Below are 18,676 nucleotides of genomic sequence, written 5' to 3' on the forward strand. Positions count from 1 at the left end.
TTTTTTCTTGGCACTTTGTCATATGCCTTTTCCAGATCTACAAAACTTAAATACAGATCTTTATTATATTTCCATGATTTCTCAACTATATGTCGTAAAGTGCAAATCTGATCCTGACAACCTCTATTTGGCCTGAATCCAGTTTGTTATTCACCAGGCTTCCCTTCCACAATCCTTTTCAACTGCTGCAATCTCACCAGGAATGCTCAGTAATTTTCACATTCGGTTTTATTTCCCTTTTTATACATGGGTACTATGTGAGCTCTACTCTAATCTTCTGGAATTGGTCCCTCTGTCCAGGCCTTCTGAACTATGCAGTGCAGCCACATTTCATTTTTTCTACCTCAAGAATGGATATATATACTCCTTACTGCACGTCTCTTGAGTGTTTTTTTATCACTCAAGGAATAAGAAACTACCACTGTGCTGCCATCACTGCTTGTTTCATTTAGCAATTTTTCAAAGTAATTACTCCATACATGAAGGATATCTTCTTCTTCTCCAGTTTTCATGTCACCTTTATCATCTTAAATTCCTTTTACAGCACTCTCTTTCCTCCATTTCTGAGCTTTTTCAACCTCCAGAATATCTTGCCACCTTCTTGATATTTATTTTCTATGTTCTTATCAAAGTCTACCTTTGTTCAGCTAGTTTTAAACAGTGTTTAGCTTTCTTACATTTGTCTCTGTATTCTGTAAGAGCACAAGCTGACTTTTCACCAGTAACTTTCTATGTACTTTCTTCTTTTCCTTCACTGCCTCTTTAACTTTCTGTGTCCACCATGGAGTTCTGATTTTTCTATTCTTGTAGACAACCTCACTACATGCATCTCTTGCTGAATCAATCAATGTTTTCTCCAAGGTTTGGTTCCTGTTCTCAAACTCTTTTATTCTTTCTTCAATAATGTTTGTGCATTTTAATCTATAGTTCACATCTGAGAGCTGCTCAACTTTAATTTGCTTTAAAACTTTAATACATGTTCTTCTTTTCAATATGAAATTCAATTTTATCTTACTCAAGACTAAATGGTGATCACTTCCAATTTCAAATCCTCTGTACATTCTAGTGTCCTGCACCAGGGAGAAAACATGACTATCAACAATAACATAGTCAATGAGACTTTTCTTATTCCTTGCCTCTTCTCTCCATGTGAATTTGTGCACATTTTTATGTTGGAACATGGTGTTAATAATAACCAGTCCATGTCCCGAGCAGAAATCCAACAGGTATTTGCCATTATTATTAGCTTTGCTCTTTTCTCCAAATTTTCCCAAAATATTTTTGTATGCCTGACAATCATTTCCTACTCTGCTATTTAGATCCCCAACAAGGACCAGCTTTTCCTCTTTCAATGTGTCAGTTGCTTTCTCTGAAGCCTGAAAAAATTCCTCCACTTCTACCTTAGCAGAACCTTCTGTGGGACCATAGGCACAAATAAGTCTCATTGTTCAATTCCCCATTCTGATATTTGCCCACATCACTCTACTTGATATCGCTTGCCATTCAAGGAGATTAGCCTCATATTTTGTGTTCAATACTATAGCTATGTTGATCTGGTACTTATCCAATTCCTCAGCAAGCTCCATTTCTTTGCCATTCAAACTTCTTACGTTGATAGTACTGATCTTGAACTCAGGTGATGTTGAGTTGGAGTGTGTTTTAGGATTTGTTCCAGTAGCTGACTTTTCACTGTTTGCCCTGGTTCCCTGGTGAAAACAACTGTGGCCTTATTTAACCAGATGATGCCTCAGCTGGCATGAAATTCTGTCATGTGGTACCATGATTTTGTATTATGGTATAACATGACAACTTCTTTGTTATACTTCTTAACTGAGCAAATAAAAGATACAAGACATACCTTCTTGGAAAAAAAAAATGTCCTATTAGTCCTGACCTGGCCACAACTCTATTCAAATTATAAAGAATCAAGAATATCTTAAATTATGTTACATAATCAAAACTGTAACTACAGTTATCTCTCAATAATCCTTATCATTGTCCTGGGAAACTGATTTGTGAGTCAGTTAACTGAGGATGTGATTAACTAAATACACAAGTACATGGTGCTTTGCACTGAATCAGATGGCATTAATCTATTCATGGCTTGGTTAACTGAAAGTTTGGTTATTTGAAGATCAGATATTTGAGTGATCACTGTGCATGCATATAAAAAAAATAAAAATAAATGAATAAATCAGAAGAAATTTCAGCTACATACCCAATTACAGGACATTTTGGTATCTAAGACAGAGCAAGAACGTTATTTGTCATTTGCAGAGATCTTATTATTTTCGACTGCATTTCTGTAAAATGAACTTTAAGATATAAAAATCTATATGAAACATAACCCCAGTAATTAAAAAAGTTAAACATGAAAAGTTTAATCATTTTAAAAACAGGTTAAACATAAAAGCTTATTTTTTTTAAAAAAAGTTGAACTATCGAATTACATCATTCTTCAATTTTTAAATCTTTGAAATTTTTAAATGAAGGTTTTTCTTTAAAAATCTGCAAAAATAATAATTATTATTTTCTTTTAACTAAGACTTGATGAGTAAATGTTTGCTTTTATGATATTTTTTAATTTTTAAAAGACTATATTCACATAAAAAATAACTGCGATAAATGCAATCTTGAGATTGCATTTATTGTAGTTAGAAGGTGCTTCATTAGAAGGTGCTTTGTAATCATGCATAGTACTTCAGTCATGAAAAGGTACTATATGAATGATTACTTTATCTAATTAAGTATTTAAAAATTTGACTTATTTCAGGATTATCACTGTTGACATTTAGTATTATCATTAATTATTTAAAAATTTGACTTATTTCAGGATTATCACTGTTGACATTTATATAAAGTAAGTTGAGAAAGAGATAACAGCATCAACAGTACTGGTGCAAAATATTGTATGTATTTAGTTTTCATGTACATTGTGTGAAAATAATGGGTTATATAATTTTCTCATAATTAACAACCATCTTCCTGAATATTCATAAAATGAGTGCACACCATTACATGCCTTGCAGGTCACAGGAGGAGGACAGATACTCAAATGTTCCTACTTTAATTAATTCAAAAATTACGACATGCTCCTGTATGGGCTTTGTGGAACACTATGCAACACAGTTTAAGCTGAATTGGATAATCAAGAATAACCAACATAGATAATAATCAGATTCAGCATTCGCGTATGTTTTTTTTTTTACAAGAGTCCCCCCCCCCCAGACACCCCTAAGTAACAAAGACCTGATTGCGCCATTCATTGCTTTGGTTCCAATTCACAGGAGAAAATCTCTTTTTATTTGCTATCTAATTTGAAAATGTAATATAATCCTTCTCTACAGTATTGGTCCAAGTGTATCTTAAGAGTCACATAGTAAGTTACTGACTACACTTCACACAATAATCATCAGGACCAAAATCTACAAGTTTTTAAATTGTTAACTCCAGTTCAATTGACAGAGGTATTCAAATAAGGGCATTCCCTAACAAATTGAAGCATTAAATCCAATTAATAAAATAAAAAATTAAAACAGAATACTTTGAAATTATTAAAAATACAAAAGGAAACTTTTTTGTACTCCTCTGTAGATATCTCTATAAGCTGCATCATTCAACCAATTTAGACCAAATCTTGAAAGTAGTTATTAAAAAACTGTACAGACCTAAGGGTAAAGAAACTTAACCAGGACTAAACTCAAAGGAAATCATCATTCACAGACACTACAATTGAAATAATTTTTAACCAAGTTGGATAAAATCTCAAAAGAGTTGCTTCTCACACTGCATAAGATCTATGAAATCCAGTCTAATCACACTAAACTGAGGGGAAGGGGATTGCAGAGATGAGCCTCTTCACTAGACATTTGGTCACATCATTCAACTCAATAATTCTGAAATGCAGGTTCTTTCTTATGATTCTTAAGGTCCAATCAGAAATTCAATCCAGTCACACTAAAATGAAAGGGGTAATTTACCCACAATTCTGATTCTAATGTGCTATAGTTTATACAAGGGTAATCCAAAAGTCATGCACATCATAAATAAACTTGAATTTTACAATATTAGTGACAAACTTTACTAAACTGCTACAAACAAAGCTTATAATTGTATAAATATAAATAACATTGCTAGAGCAAACATTCAAAAATGGCCGCCTTGTTCTTGAATGCAGACACATATGAAGCAACTCTGCAATCATGGAATTACTGGAGGAAAAATCTAGAGATGACAAATCTGGCAAACCTCGGGGCCAAAGTTCTTTAGAAATCAGTCGGTCACCAAAACTCTTCCAAAAATTGCAATGTTTCATTTGATGTATGGCAAGCGGCACCATCCTGCTGAAAACAGCAATCACGTTCTTCAATCTCAAAGAAAGTTACAAACTGGGAGATGATGTCTTGATACAGTGCATTGTTCAATGCCGTGTCAAAGAAAATAGGTCTGACAATGCAATGGTGATACTGCATGCTACACTCTGATTTTCAGAGAATATGAGGATGTTTCATGGAAAACATAAGGATTTTCCGATGACCAAATTCTGTTAATTTCACTTAGGTGGAACCATATTTCATCACTAAAGAAAATATTGTCCAGCTTGTGAACATTTTCTGCAACAAATGATCGAAACCACCTACAGTACACAAGGTTTTCCTTATCCAGTAGCTTCAATTCCTCAACTGAATGAACAGTATGGATGAAGCTTTTAATTGTTTGGTGGCTCTCCAAGTACTATCATATGACATACCTGTCTGTGCAAAGTTTTCTAAGACTCTCTGAAGGTGAACATTGCAACACATCATCTACTGCAGTCACTTTAGTCTCAGTCAAAACGGAAGGTCTTCCATGCTGCTGTTTGTCTGCAACTGATCCAATTTGCCGAAAGCATTTGATTAATCTCATAACTGTCAAATTTTGAGGAACTACAGTCAGGATACTTCTGACAAAACTCCTCCCCGCCATTTGAGTAAGAAGGACAGGCAAAATAACATTCCAAAATAACAACTCGTTGCTCCTGGAAAAATACCATTTTGCTTTCCTCATAAGTGAAACTATGCAATGGATGCCCAATACCCAATGTAGCAGATAGATTATATTCTATGGTGCCATGTACAGGCAAAACGAATAATTAGAATTGAAACACTTCGATGCAACTCGGCTTCAAACCCTATACAATCTCTTGTGAGTTGGAACGAACAAAGAGAAGAATTGCATAGGAGGACACTTCTTCCTCAAAGTCCTGTAGAGGTCATTTCATTCAATTTTCAATGAAATTTGGAATACCGTTGTTTTTTATGCTCCTTCAGTCACTTAACGATTTTGGCACAACTGAATCGAAATGGAAGTTAAGGTTGTAAAGAGACACAAAAAATAAAGTCATATGTTGCCAATAGTGCTACAGTTTGCCTCAACCTATAGCAGTATTTCGATAATTTATTTTCCAACTGTTTTACCTAGTCCACCTAAAAAGAAAATATTGGTGACAACTCATAAAACAAATCTCATATGTAAAAAGTAAGCCAAGTAGTGAAGAATCAGCTGCAATTTAGAAGTAGCAACTAAATTCAAAACTATTAATAAGAAGCCAGAAAAGTTTTATAGCAGCTACAGTGCATAATTCAGAAGGCCTGATGAAAGAATTTAATCCCAGAAGATTGATGTAGAACTATTATAGTATCCATTTATAAAAAAGTGAAATAAAACTGAATGACAAAGAATTATAAATGAATTTTCCTACTGAGTGTTCCAGGTAATAAGAATGCAAATACACAAGAAGAGGATAAAAAAAAAATTGCAGAAGAAAAATTTAGGCATGAGCTGGGATTTCATGCCTGATAAGGATCATTAGGACTATATTTATACTTTAAGACAGACAGATGAGAAATCACAGGAATATAACTAAGAGCGATATTTAAGTTTTGCAGATCTGGAAAACATATATGATAAGGTACCAAGAGAAAAAAGCTGTTCAAATCCCTACAGTTAGATGGTATAACTGGAACATTATATGGAGCAATATATAACTTATATTTCAGCTGTGAGTTAAGAGGTTAGAACTGTAAGAAGTAGAGGAAGATGCTGTAAAATCTAGTGTAAGAAAAGGGTGCATATTATCTCCATTGTTATTCATCTGTGTGATTTACTCAGCTCTTTACTTTATGCAAAAGTTATAATCCAAAATAAACACAGTAAAAGTTTTCAGGCATCTTTAACTAACTGAGTAAAAGCTGTAGAAATTTGGGTATGAAAATCCTCAATAAAAACACAAAGTGTTATTATTATTATATGGGCACCTCCATAGAGTCCTAAGATTCATTGCAGGAGACCAATCTATCGTACCTCTTCCTTACTCATTTTTAACTGGGTAGCAGCATCTTTAACTAACAGCTGTAAAAATTTGGGTATGAAAATCATCAATAAAAAGACAAAGGGTTATTATTATTATTATATGGGCACCTGCAATGAGTGCAGATGAGTCTGACCTGAGACTCATCGCAGGAGACCCAATCTATCCAAGCAATCTATCATACCTCTCCTTTACTCATTAATAGACAAAGCACTTATAACTGACTCTGGCAACCCATTCCACTCATTCACAACTCTCCAAGCAAAAAAAATCTAGTCCTCACACCCCTACTAACCACACCTTTATTCAACTCTAATAATAAAGTGCTGAAACATTTCCCCTGTATATAAAATCCTTTAAGCAACTTAAATGTTTCTATCATATCCCCTCTTTTAAGTATCATCGACAGGGTGTAGCATAGAGGCAGCCTGCCTCATGGCAAAACTTAATAAGGGTGCTCGTTCAGCCATATTGCGGTCGCTACACTAACAATTCCTGTTAGCATAGCAAGTGCGGAAAGAAGTTTTTCCAAGCTTAAACTGATTAAAAATTATTTGTGAACAGCAATGACACAAGAAAGATTGGTTGGTCTAGAAACTATATCAATAGAGGCAGAAATAGCTTATAATTTAAATTTAGAAGTCATAGTTTATAAATGATTTATTGTGCGATATCCCCATAGAGCAAACATTTAATTAATATTATGTAATCGTTTTACATTAGTGTTTCTCTTGTAATAAAAGCAAAATAGTAATTGGAGATTTTCTTATAATTTTATCATATAATCCATCAGGGACGATATTTAATTCTTTGACTCAGAGTACAATCTAATCTGGTGACAGCCCTGCCTCTTTTTCTCCTATTAACTAACTTCTGCAGTCTACACACACACACACACACTCAATCTATTGCCTATGGAGTGTTCCCTATGAGGATAGATTGAGGGTGTGTGTGGACTGCAGAAGTTGGTTGACAGGAGAAAAAGAGGGGATATGATAGAAACATTTAAGTTGCTTAAAGGATTTTATAGATACTACAGAGGAAATGTTTCAGCACTTTATTAGAGAGACTAGTACAAGGGGTCATCCCTGGAAGTCGAATAAAAGTGTGGTTAGCAGGAGTATGAGGACTAGATTTTTTGCTTGGAGAGTTGTGAATGAGTGGAATGGGTTGCCAGAGTCAGTTATAAGTGCTTTGTCTATTAATGAGTAAAGGAGAGGTATGATAGATTGCTTGGATAGATTGGGTCTCCTGTGATGAGTCACCCACCATCCTGTTACTATTCCCTGAATCCCTTCCACCACTTCCCCATCCCCAAGAAACACAGGAGACCAGACTTGAACATGGTAATCCAGGTGTGGGTGCATCAAGGCCCCACAAAGAAAAACAACATCTTCCCTATCTCCACTTGTCAATGTGCTCTTCAATAGCCAAGTAATGTTATGGTCCAGCTTAGCAACATGTCCTCTAAACTTTAACTCTCTGTCTACCACCACTCCTAAATCTCTAACTTCATCTTATTTCCTGGAGTATAATGCCATCAATGGCCTGTAATCCATCTATCACAAAATGCACAACTATGCATCTCTCCACATCAAACTGACACCATTATCCCATCCATCCGTTATTACAATTGCACCTCCATAGTGCAATTGTAAGAATGACGTTACGTTGCATCTTTGATTGGAAAAAGCCTAAGTTCGATTCTCGTCATGATGGGAGGAATCTTTATATAGACTTTTTCAATCAAAGGTGAGTTAGCCGATCTCATACGGAGGTAGCAGGGTTTTTTCTCCCAGAAACTCAGGTTTTTCATCCCGCATACATTCAAATTGGCCCTTCAGAACACACGCAATTTACAGACAAAAAATACTAGCTGTGGTGGTGGTGGCCAGTAGATGGCGCTGATGTTGATTATTGGTAGTAGAGGTTCGGTTAGTGGTGGAGACGGAGAGTTGTACAATAGGTGTCCTCCCGCGATGAGCAGACTCCTTGGAGGTGTCACGAATAATAATATTAATTTAAACCAACATTGGCTTGATTAACTATTACTCTACCCAATTTCGCATCATCATCATCAGTAAACAACTGAACACTTCTTTTTGGATTATTTCCTATATCATTTATGTACAAATGATAACAACAATGGTCCCTACACTGAACCCTGCAGCACACCACTAGTCACCTGTTTTTGCCTTAATTCTGCCCCTCCATATACCATTTTTTGATATCTGTTTGGCAGCCACCCTCTTATCCACTATGCATTGCCATTTGTTCTAATTTGCATAACAGAGTTCCACGTGGCATTCTGTTAGGCAAAATCATCAACCAACGAAACCAGCAAAATCATCGTGTGGCCATTCCCTTTATCCAATTCAGCTGTTACTCTATTATAAAAAGTTAATAAATTACTAAGGCATGACATGACAGACCCCTCACAAAGCCACGTTGGCCCTCATACAGTATCATATTTTTATCTACCCATTCCTGAATTCTTGTTTTCACCAATTTTTCTAGTACTTCAACCACCATGCCTGAGACACTGATTGGTCCACAATTTGCCACAGCAAGCTCTGATCACTATTCTTAATATTTACCCTTAATGCAAAGCCCATCTCCTTGAGGAGATGTATGATGCTATGCATTAAAGGCAAGGGGCCACTACCCAGACCGGTTTTGAACTTTATTGAGGTCTCATCAGTGGGAGCCAGGCTTAGAAATACCAAGGTTAAGTAATACAGAGCTTATAAGTATTTTACCAAAACAAGTTACCAAAAGGTGCTTTGACCTCATTAAATAAAAATCTCAGGATGAGAGATAGATGTAGAAAGTTTTTTACCTTGGGTATAATATATTTTAAAGATACCAAGCTATTTTAAACCTGGTTTTACTCCATTTTCCAAGTAAGCAAATAGACAAATAAGTCAAGTTTGCGCTTGCACATACTGTAAGTCTAACTGACCCACAAGGTGGTGCAAGTCTAGGCAACTCGTGGTAAAAGGTTGGAATAAGCTCTGATCACTATTCTTAATATTTACCCTTAATGCAAAGCCCATCTCCTTGAGGAGATGTATGCACAGGAACCATCTCACACTCCCTTGGAACTGTACCAGAGCTGAGACTTAAATTTAAGAGCTAGTCAAAGGCATTGCCAGTTCCTTTGCAGATTCTTGCAAAACCCTAGCTGATATTCCATGTAATCCCACAGTTGTATTAACACTGAGACTCTGCAATATTCCAAGAACTCGAATTCATCCACCTCTGTTCCTATATTGTCTATCGCATGGATTAAAGCAGTCACTAGGATGATATACCCTTGCAAAGTGGTCACTCAATAACTCGACTGTTTTATCCGCTTCTGTACCCTTGTGATCATCATCACTCATTAAGGTTAATCTTCCATAGTCATTCTTCTTCTTTCCACTTGCCACATAATGAAAGAACTCTTTGGGATTTCCCCTGGCTTGCTTGGCTAGATTCTTCTCATAATCTGATTTTGCCTTCGTTGCTATGCTGGTCACCTTTCTAGCCTGAGCCCTGTACTGTTCATGAGTTTGCTGGTCACCCCTCTCTTTACATACCCTCCACAACATTTCTTCTTCTGCTGCTCATGCTTAATGATATTACTCATCCATCTAACAACCCCCCTATGTATGCAATTTAATACTGCTTCCTCTAGATGACCCTTAACCACATCCCATGCACCTGTATGAAAACAGAAAAGGCCTCTATTGCATTCTCAATGGAGAATGCTATAAAACAAGTAAAACATTTCAACTGCCATAAAATTTAACCACAAACTTTAGTGAAAAACGCTAAGTAAATATCGAAATAAATAACAGAATAAGTCTGTAATATTTGGTTTAGCAAATTTTGTATGCTAGAAAGCCAGTTAAATATATGGAATAAGAGAGAACTAGCTAAAACACAAGATTATACAAGGCAGTAACTTATGGATCTAAAAGTGATGTTTGAAAAAAAAATAATAAATAAATAAAATCATCATTCAAGTCTACAGACCAGAGATATGAGTCATGAGGAAAATTACGAGAGTGAATACAGTAGAAGAATTGTATAATAAAGAAATTAGAAAGAAAGTTGACATTGTCAACTATGAGCAGAGCTAAATTAAGGTAGGATGGTCACTTAAACAGAATGAATGAGAGTATGTTTGCAAAACAGGTTGCTAGGATGCAAGAACAAGATTTAGAAGAAACCCAAATCTAGGTGAATTGATACAGTTAATAGGCCCTTAGATGATTGGTTTAAGATCTGACAATACTGGAGAATGGACAAATATAAATTTGGAAGAAAATTGTTGGGAGAAAGCTATTGAGCATGAACATATCAGTTTATCAGACATTCGTCTAAAAAGCAAATTGGTCAACTGGTCTTCAAATAACTTTTACATGCTGGACATTGACCAAACAAAATTCTGTAAATACCCCATATGCATCTTAGGCAGAAATTATGAATTATAAATCTGATGTGGAAATTATGCATTTCCACATCAGATTTACAAGAGGTGCATCGCTGTTACTAACATCTCACTGCATCATATCAAAAAGATGTTCCATGACACTGACGAGAAGAAGGTCAATCCACTAACGTTGCTTAAGGATCAAAGGAGAATGCTTAAGGCAGGTTGCCAATGGTCAAAGTTAGATGAATCAGAGGAGGCATCCACAAACCTTTAAGGAGTGTTAAGCCATGATCAGTATTTCTGACCTAATGTCCAATCCTCAAATTCTCACAGTGCATTCTGCTAGCAGATATCAATCTACCTGGATACTGACCAAATGAAGATGGGCTGGCAATTTGGAATTTAGCCAACCAAACTGTATTCTCAATAGCTTAAACCAAAACCTGCTGTTTTCATCAGGGAACCTGGCCAAACAGTGAAATGTCAGCTACTAGAACAAGCTCCAACTCAACATCAGCAGAATTCAAGAAACATATCAAAATATGCCTGAACAGAAAAGAAGTTAAGCTGGCAGAAGAATGAAACAAGTACAAGAAAATAGCTGGTGTTACCAAAACAAAAAAGTCAAAAATAAGTTTCTAAATAACAAATACAAGGTGCTATATGCAGACAATAATGATGGGAAAGGTCACTATAGTATTCAACACTAAAAATAAGAATGAATAGCAGGCAGTTTCAAGTAGTGATGTGTGGAAAATGGGGAACTGCATGAGCTTTATTTATGCCTATGGTCCTACAAAAAAAAGCTGAAATATTTTTATGAGTCATTATTACATGATCTAGTCTTCCCATACTGAAGTCATGTACTCATTAATACATGGACTAGTGACTTCTAACACCATGTTTCAACATAAAAGATGTGCACAAATTCACATGAAGAGAAGACAGAAAAAATAAGTCTCACTGGCTATGTTATTGTTGACAACAATATCTCTATGCTGGTTAAGGATAGAAGAGTAAATGGAGAATCCAAAACAGGAACTGATCAATCACCATTCAGTTTTGTGCAAGATAAAACTGAATACCATACTGAAAAGAAAACTAAGGGTGCAGGAAAATTTTAAAAAGAATCAGAGTCAAGAAGCTTTCAGAGGTGAACTGTAACCTTAAATAAACAAATACTATAAAAAAAAATAATAATAATAAAATGAAAGTTTCAAAACAAGAACCAAACCCCTGGAGACTTACAGACTCTCAAGAAAACACTGAATTATTCAGCCAGTGAGGCATGTGATGAAGTTTCTCGCAAGGACAGAAATATCAGAGCTTTATGATGGACTCAGGAGATTAAAAAGGCATTCATGAAAAAGAAAAAAGCATACTGAAAGTTCTAGAAGGTCAGCATGTTTTCTAAGAGAACATACAGAAAAATGTAAGAAAGCAAAGCAATGTGTAAGAGTAGCTAAACAGAAGCAAAACTGGTTAAAAAGAGAGAGAGAGAGATGAAAATACAGAGAATTTGAAATAAGAATTGATCACCATTTAGTTCTGAGTAAGATAAAACTGAATACTATAATGAGAAGAAGGTAGCAAAAAATTGTAGAGGCTTTAAATATCCTTGAGTTATATCACCAGTATCATCTCTGATACGTTTATAGTATACTTTCCTCTATTTCTAAACTTTATTTATAAATAAAGGAAGCAGAATGTGAAAGATGTACATATGGATTTGACCATGGACTGTGTGTGTCAACTGAAAGCAGGATGTAGAGAGAGACAGAACTGCTGAGAAAAGAGTAGAAGGAAAGAAAACTGATCTGAGAAGGGTGAATGATGAGATTAGGAGGCTAGAGAGGTTGGATAGTGCAAGAAGAATTAAGAGTAGGTGTGAAAGAAGAGCATGAGACAGCAAGGGAGAGAGATAGAATGGTGAGAGAATCGGAGAGACAAGAAGAAAGGAAACTGAAGAAAGTCAAAATAGTGTGGAAGCAAGGGATAGAGATGGAGAGGGAGAGAAAGAGTTTAGAAGCAGGAAGAGTCAGGGATACCAGTGAGAGAAGATGGAATGAATCTGTTTGGAGTATAACATATGGAGATTTGATGATTTGGGTGTGTAGAGTAGAGTGCCAGAGGAGTGCATGCTGGATGAAACAATAGAGAGTGTGGCACGGGTAATGAAGAGTGTCAAAAATGTAGAGGAGATAATAGTAATAATGGTTCATGTAGACGGAGATATGAGATTGATGTTAGGGATAATGCAGCAGAAATGTGTCCAAGGAAAGATAATACGAGGGATTACCTAAAAATAAACAGAATCTGAACTTGGCGCATGTGCATTTTCTAGTTATGGATGATGCCACTACGCATCATGAGTGGGTAGTTTTCCGCACCAGTCTGGCAAGTGGCATCATCCTGTGTAAACTGTTTCATTGTTCTGGCTGCTTTTTTTTGTCAGTGCTTAGAAGAAATTTTGTGATAGCTGACCACAAGGAATAGAGAGTGTGTGTGAAATTTTGTTTCCTTTTGGTAAAACTGCAGCTGAAACCATTGTTATGCTTCGGCAAGCATTTAAGTATGACACTTTATGTAAAATGCAGGTCTACGAGTGGTTTTCGCATTTCAAAAATGGGAACAAGTCAGTTGAAGATCAACCATGATCTGGCCAACCTTCAACAAGCAGAAATGATGAAAACATCAAAAAGGTTTACCAGGCAATCAGCGGAGATCATCGAAAGACCATCGAGCAAGTTTCTGAAAAGAGAAATTTTTCATGGAGTTTGTGTCAACGAATTTTAACAGAAGATTTGCCACGAAATGCATATCTGATAAATTTCACATTCACATGATTAAAAAAAAAAAATCATGTGAATGTTTGCCGCAATTAGAGGGAGCAAGTTCTTAATGACCAGAACTTTCTTTCAAAAAGTGACCAGGAATGATTCCTGTGACCAGGAATGATTCTTGGTGCTACAGTTATGATACAGAAACAAAACAGTCATCAAGCCAATGAAAACATGCAAAATCACCAAGACCCAAGAAGGCATCAAGTCCGATTTTTTTTTTTTTTTAAATGAATAGAACTCAACACAAAGAATTTGTTCCTCCTGAACAGACAATGAACCAACATTTCTCAACATTTGAGAAGACTGCATTATAGTGTGTGACCAAAATGGCCAGAAATGCGGAGTTATACAGATTGGCTGCCGCACCACGAAAATGCTCTAGTCCATATGGCTTTGCCTGTCCAACAGATCTTGACAAAAAATAGCATGGCAGTTGTCCCCACCCGATCTCTCTCTATATGACTTTATTTTATTCCCATGGATAAAATCTCATGGTTGGCCCAGTGGTTAGAGAATCTGCTCTCCAGCCAAAAGGCTGCGGGTTCGAATCCAAGCGTGGGCATGGATGTTTGTGTTTGTCCGTGAAAATACTAGTGGTGGTGGTCGACAGTAGATGCCGTTGGTGTAGATGATGAAGGTAGTTGCGGTTGGTGGAGTGGTGGAGATGGAGAGTTGTAGAGTAGGTGCCCTCCCACAATGAGTCTTTGAACTCCCTGGAGGTGTTATGTAATAATAATAATAATAATAATAAAGAAACCATGAAAAAGCAGTAATTTGTTGATGTGGATGAAGTGAAAGAAAAGCTGCTGGAGGCCATAAACAGTATTCTAGTTAAATAGTTCCAGAACTGTTTCCAGCAGTGAAAAAAATGTTGCGACAAGTGCATTGACTCACATGGAAGTACCTTATAAACTTCGACAAGCAGAAATAATGAAAACAACCAAAAGGTTTGCCAAGCAATCAATGAAGATCATTGAAAGACCACTAAGCAAGTTTCTGAAGAAACGAATTTGTCATGGGATTCATGGCAGCAAACTCCATGACAAATATTCCATCTTTAATCTTTTTCTTTAATAATATCCAAAGTTTAATAATTTTGGATATCCCCTCATATGTTATCCAAGTATGATAATGTGGAGTGGAGAAGAGCAATGATAATGAATGAGATGATAGTGAGAATGTGTAGGAAGAGAGGTCTGGAATATGTGGATGTGCAGAGTAAATTTTAGGATAGAAGAGAGCTGTATGCAAGAGATGGATTACATTTGAAATGCAGAAGGATGCAGGCATCTGGAGAGAGTGTTTTTATGAGCAAGTGAGTATTTCACAACAGAGAAACCAGAAATGGCAGGGATGGTTTTATAAGGGGATAGTGGCTTAAGAAATGAGAGGGTGTATGCTATACTGTATATCCATGTGAAGTGGGAGGGGTGAATTTTTTTTTTTTTTTTTTTGATGTGATTCCCACTCATGAAAGGCTATAAGGTCTTCATGTTGGAGGCTTAATGGATTGTATACAACACTCAAAAAGGATTAAAACAATTTAATACTTCCTATATTTCGCCTCAGTCACTAAGACATCTTCAGGGATTACAAAAAAAACTAATGTAACATCTACACAAATACCACACAATACTAAGTCCAACCACATGGATGACTCTAAAGTCCTATCTAGGTGGAGCACCCTCTAAGGGTGGTTGTAGAAGGCCTGGAATGTAAGGTGGATCTCTGATGATAAGTGTTTCCCAAATCTTAGGAAGCTTAATGCAATCGTATTTATTAAGATTTGATTGATTTCTGAGAGCTGCTGCTGATTCTAAAAATAGCCTCTCTTTTTGAATTTGCTATGGTGGAGCATGGTGGTTTTTTTCCATGAGATCCTGTGGGTTGTAACCAAGACATGGTCAGCCATGCCTGACTGCCCATAGCCGTGGTTGCAAATGTATGACTTGTGTTGCCTCCAGGCGGATGGTTGCTGATCTGCATGTCTGTCCATACCATGCCAGCTTGCAGGAACAGGGTACTTTATAAACTCCAGGCACTGAGAGAGGAGGGAGCTGATCTTTTGTAGAACAGATAAGGATAGCAAGTTGGGTGATCATTATGAGGGACTTAGTTGAAGTCCCTCATACTGCTGCTTCTGCACAGTTGTAGTGCAGAAGCAGCATCAGATTTTGTAATCTGATTGTGACTGAGATATGATACTTGCTCCAGGATAGAGAGTGATCATTCAGTCCTGACGTGGCGGATGAATAGGCACGTAGAAGTATGAAAGGAGGAATTTATGTTGAATTATAAGGCAGACAACTATCAGAAACTTAGAAACCAGTTGCACCAGTACAATGGATGAAAGAATTTGAAGGAAGAGAGGTCAGCAGTGCATGAGAGATATTTAAGAAAAACATGTTGGCAGCAATGGCAGATTGTATACCACAAGGGAATAATATAAAGTGATTTGGAGTCAACAGATGTCAAAAGAGAAATTGCAGATGAAAAAGAGATTATGGGAGACATATCATCATCATCATCATCAAATTCCTGCCATGTACCCTCAAGGGGTGTACAAGATATGATAGTACTACATGAAAAAATTACATCATTACTAACTTCCTATCTACAATTTTCCTCCAAATTAGTCTGTTACTTGTCAAGACTATAACATTATCAGATCTTATAATTCTATCGTCTAAGGCACTTTGTACCGTATCAATCCACCTATATCTTGGTCTTCCTCTGGGTCGTTTTCCTGACAACCTGGCAGAGAACACTTGTTTTGGTAATCTTTCCTCTCCCATTCTATTTAAGTGACCATACCACCTGAGATTAGCTCTGCTAATGCATTCCTGGATGCTGACAATGTCAAGTTCTTTCCTAATATCCTCATTTTTAATATGATATTGCCATTGATGACATCTGTTCACGCCTCTAATCTTTCTCAGGACTCTCATATCTGCGGTCTCTAGTCTTTGGTCAAGTGTTTTACTTCTGACCCAGATCTCAGATCCATAAGTTAAAACTGGTTTGAACACTGTCTTGTATACAGCTAATTTAGTGTTCCGACTAATTTCTCTCTTAGTCCATATGAATTTATTCAATTGACTTCCCACCATACCAGCTTAGCTAATTCTGTTGTCTATTTCTATATTTAATTTACCATCTTCACCAAAAATCGTGCCAAAGTAACTGAAATGTTTCACTTGTTCCACAGGTTCTCCATTCACAACACAGTTGACATTTTCAATTATTCTGCCTATTTTCATTGTCTTTGTCTTTTTATTGCTGACCTTCATACCATATCTATTGCAACAGCTATTCAATTTAGTCAGAGAATCTTGCAGACTAGTAGCAGATTTATTTAGAAGTATAACATCATCCGCATAAAGCAAAGAGCTGACATTAACATATCCAATTCTGATATCATGTTTAATACCACTTTTCTTCATAATGTGATCCATATAGATAATGAATAACAGAGGGGATAATGTACATCCTTGTCTCACACCAGATTTAACGTTAAACCATCTTCCTGTACTTCCTTCAATTCTAACTACTGACTTACAACTCAAATAAAGACTAAGTATTGCTTGATATAATGCCCCATTGACACCATATAACTGCAGCGTATGGAATAGCTTCTCTCTTGGCACCTTGTCATATGCCTTTTCCAAATCGACAAAACTTAAATACAGATCTTTGTTATATTCCCATGCTTTCTCGACTATTTGTCGTAAAGTGAAGATCTGATCCAGACAGCCTCTATTTGGCCTGAATCCAGCTTGTTCTTCACCAAGCTTTTCTTCCACAATTCTTCTCAACCGTTTCTCAAGTATACTTGCATAGATCTTGCCAGGAACACTCAGTAGGGAAATACCTCTGTAATTCTCACATTCAGTTTTATTTCCCTTTTTATATATGGGTACTATGAGAGCTCTACTCCAATTATCGGGAATTCGTCCCTCTGTCCAGGCTTTCTGAACTATGCAGTGCAGCCACTATAAGACTTTTATACCACCATACTTCAGCATTTCTGGTCGAATATCATCTACTCCTGCTGCCTTTCCACATTTCAAGCCTTTGATGGCTTTTTCTACTTCAAGTATGGATATGTATTCCTGACTGCATGCCTGGTCAGTGTTTTTTATCACTGTGCTGACATCACTGCTTGTTTCATTTAGCAGTTTTTCAAAGTAATTACTCCATACTTCAAGGATATCTTTTTCTCCTGTTTTCATGTCACCTTTATCATCTCTAACTCCTTTTACAGCACTCTTTCCTCCATTTCTAAGTATCTTCAACAACCTCCAGAATATTTTGCCACCTTCTTGATATTTATTTTCTATATTCTTGCCAAAGTCCTCCCATGACTTTTGTTTAGCTAGTTTTATACACTGTTTAGCTTTCTTTCATTTGTCTCTGTATTCTGTAAGAGTAAAAGCTGACTTATTTGCCAGGAACTTTTGATATGCTTTCTTCTTTTCATTCACTGCCGCTTTAACTTCCTGTGTCCACCAGGCAGTTCTGATTTTTTTATCCTTGCACACAACCTCACCACATGCCTCTCCGGCAGAATCAATCAATATTTTCTTCAGAGTTTGCCACTGAATCTCCAAGGTTTGATTCCTGTTCTGATACTCTTTCATTTTCTTTTCAATAATCTTTCTGTATTTTAGTCTACAGTTCACATCTGAGTGCTGCTCAACTTTTATTCGCTCTAAAACTTTCTTACATGTTATTCTTTTCAATATGAAATTCAATATTATCCTGCTCAAGACTAAATAGTGATCACTTCCAATTTCAAATCCTCTGTACACTCTGGTGTCCTGCACCACGGAGAAAACATCACTATCAACAATAACTTAGTCAATGAGACTTTTCTTATTCCTAGCCTCTTCTCTCCATGTGAATTTGTGCACATTTTTATGTTGGAACATGGTGTTAGTAATAACCAGCCCATGTCCTGAGCAGAAATCCAACAGATATTTGCCATTATTATTAGCTTTGCTCTTTTCTCCAAATTTTCCCAAAATATTTTTGTATGTCTCACAATCATTTCATACTCTG

The 18,676-nt window shown here is 36.3% G+C and overlaps 1 protein-coding gene across 2 annotated transcripts in view; it reads right to left on the minus strand.

Moving 5' to 3' along the window:
* Positions 1-18,676, minus strand: part of SCAP (SREBP cleavage activating protein) — a 408,865-nt gene that overhangs the window by 373,437 nt on the left and 16,752 nt on the right. For both annotated transcript variants that reach the window (XM_090415224.1, XM_090415223.1), the window contains exon 2: positions 2,219-2,303. The gene's annotated coding sequence lies outside the window, so the exon portion shown is untranslated. The remainder of the gene's footprint in view (positions 1-2,218; positions 2,304-18,676) is intronic.

Source organism: Typopeltis vanoorti, unplaced genomic scaffold (genome assembly GCF_054136105.1).
Source record: "Typopeltis vanoorti isolate ZY-2024b unplaced genomic scaffold, IOZ_Tvanoo_1.0 HiC_scaffold_24, whole genome shotgun sequence".
NCBI lineage: Eukaryota > Metazoa > Arthropoda > Arachnida > Uropygi > Thelyphonidae > Typopeltis > Typopeltis vanoorti.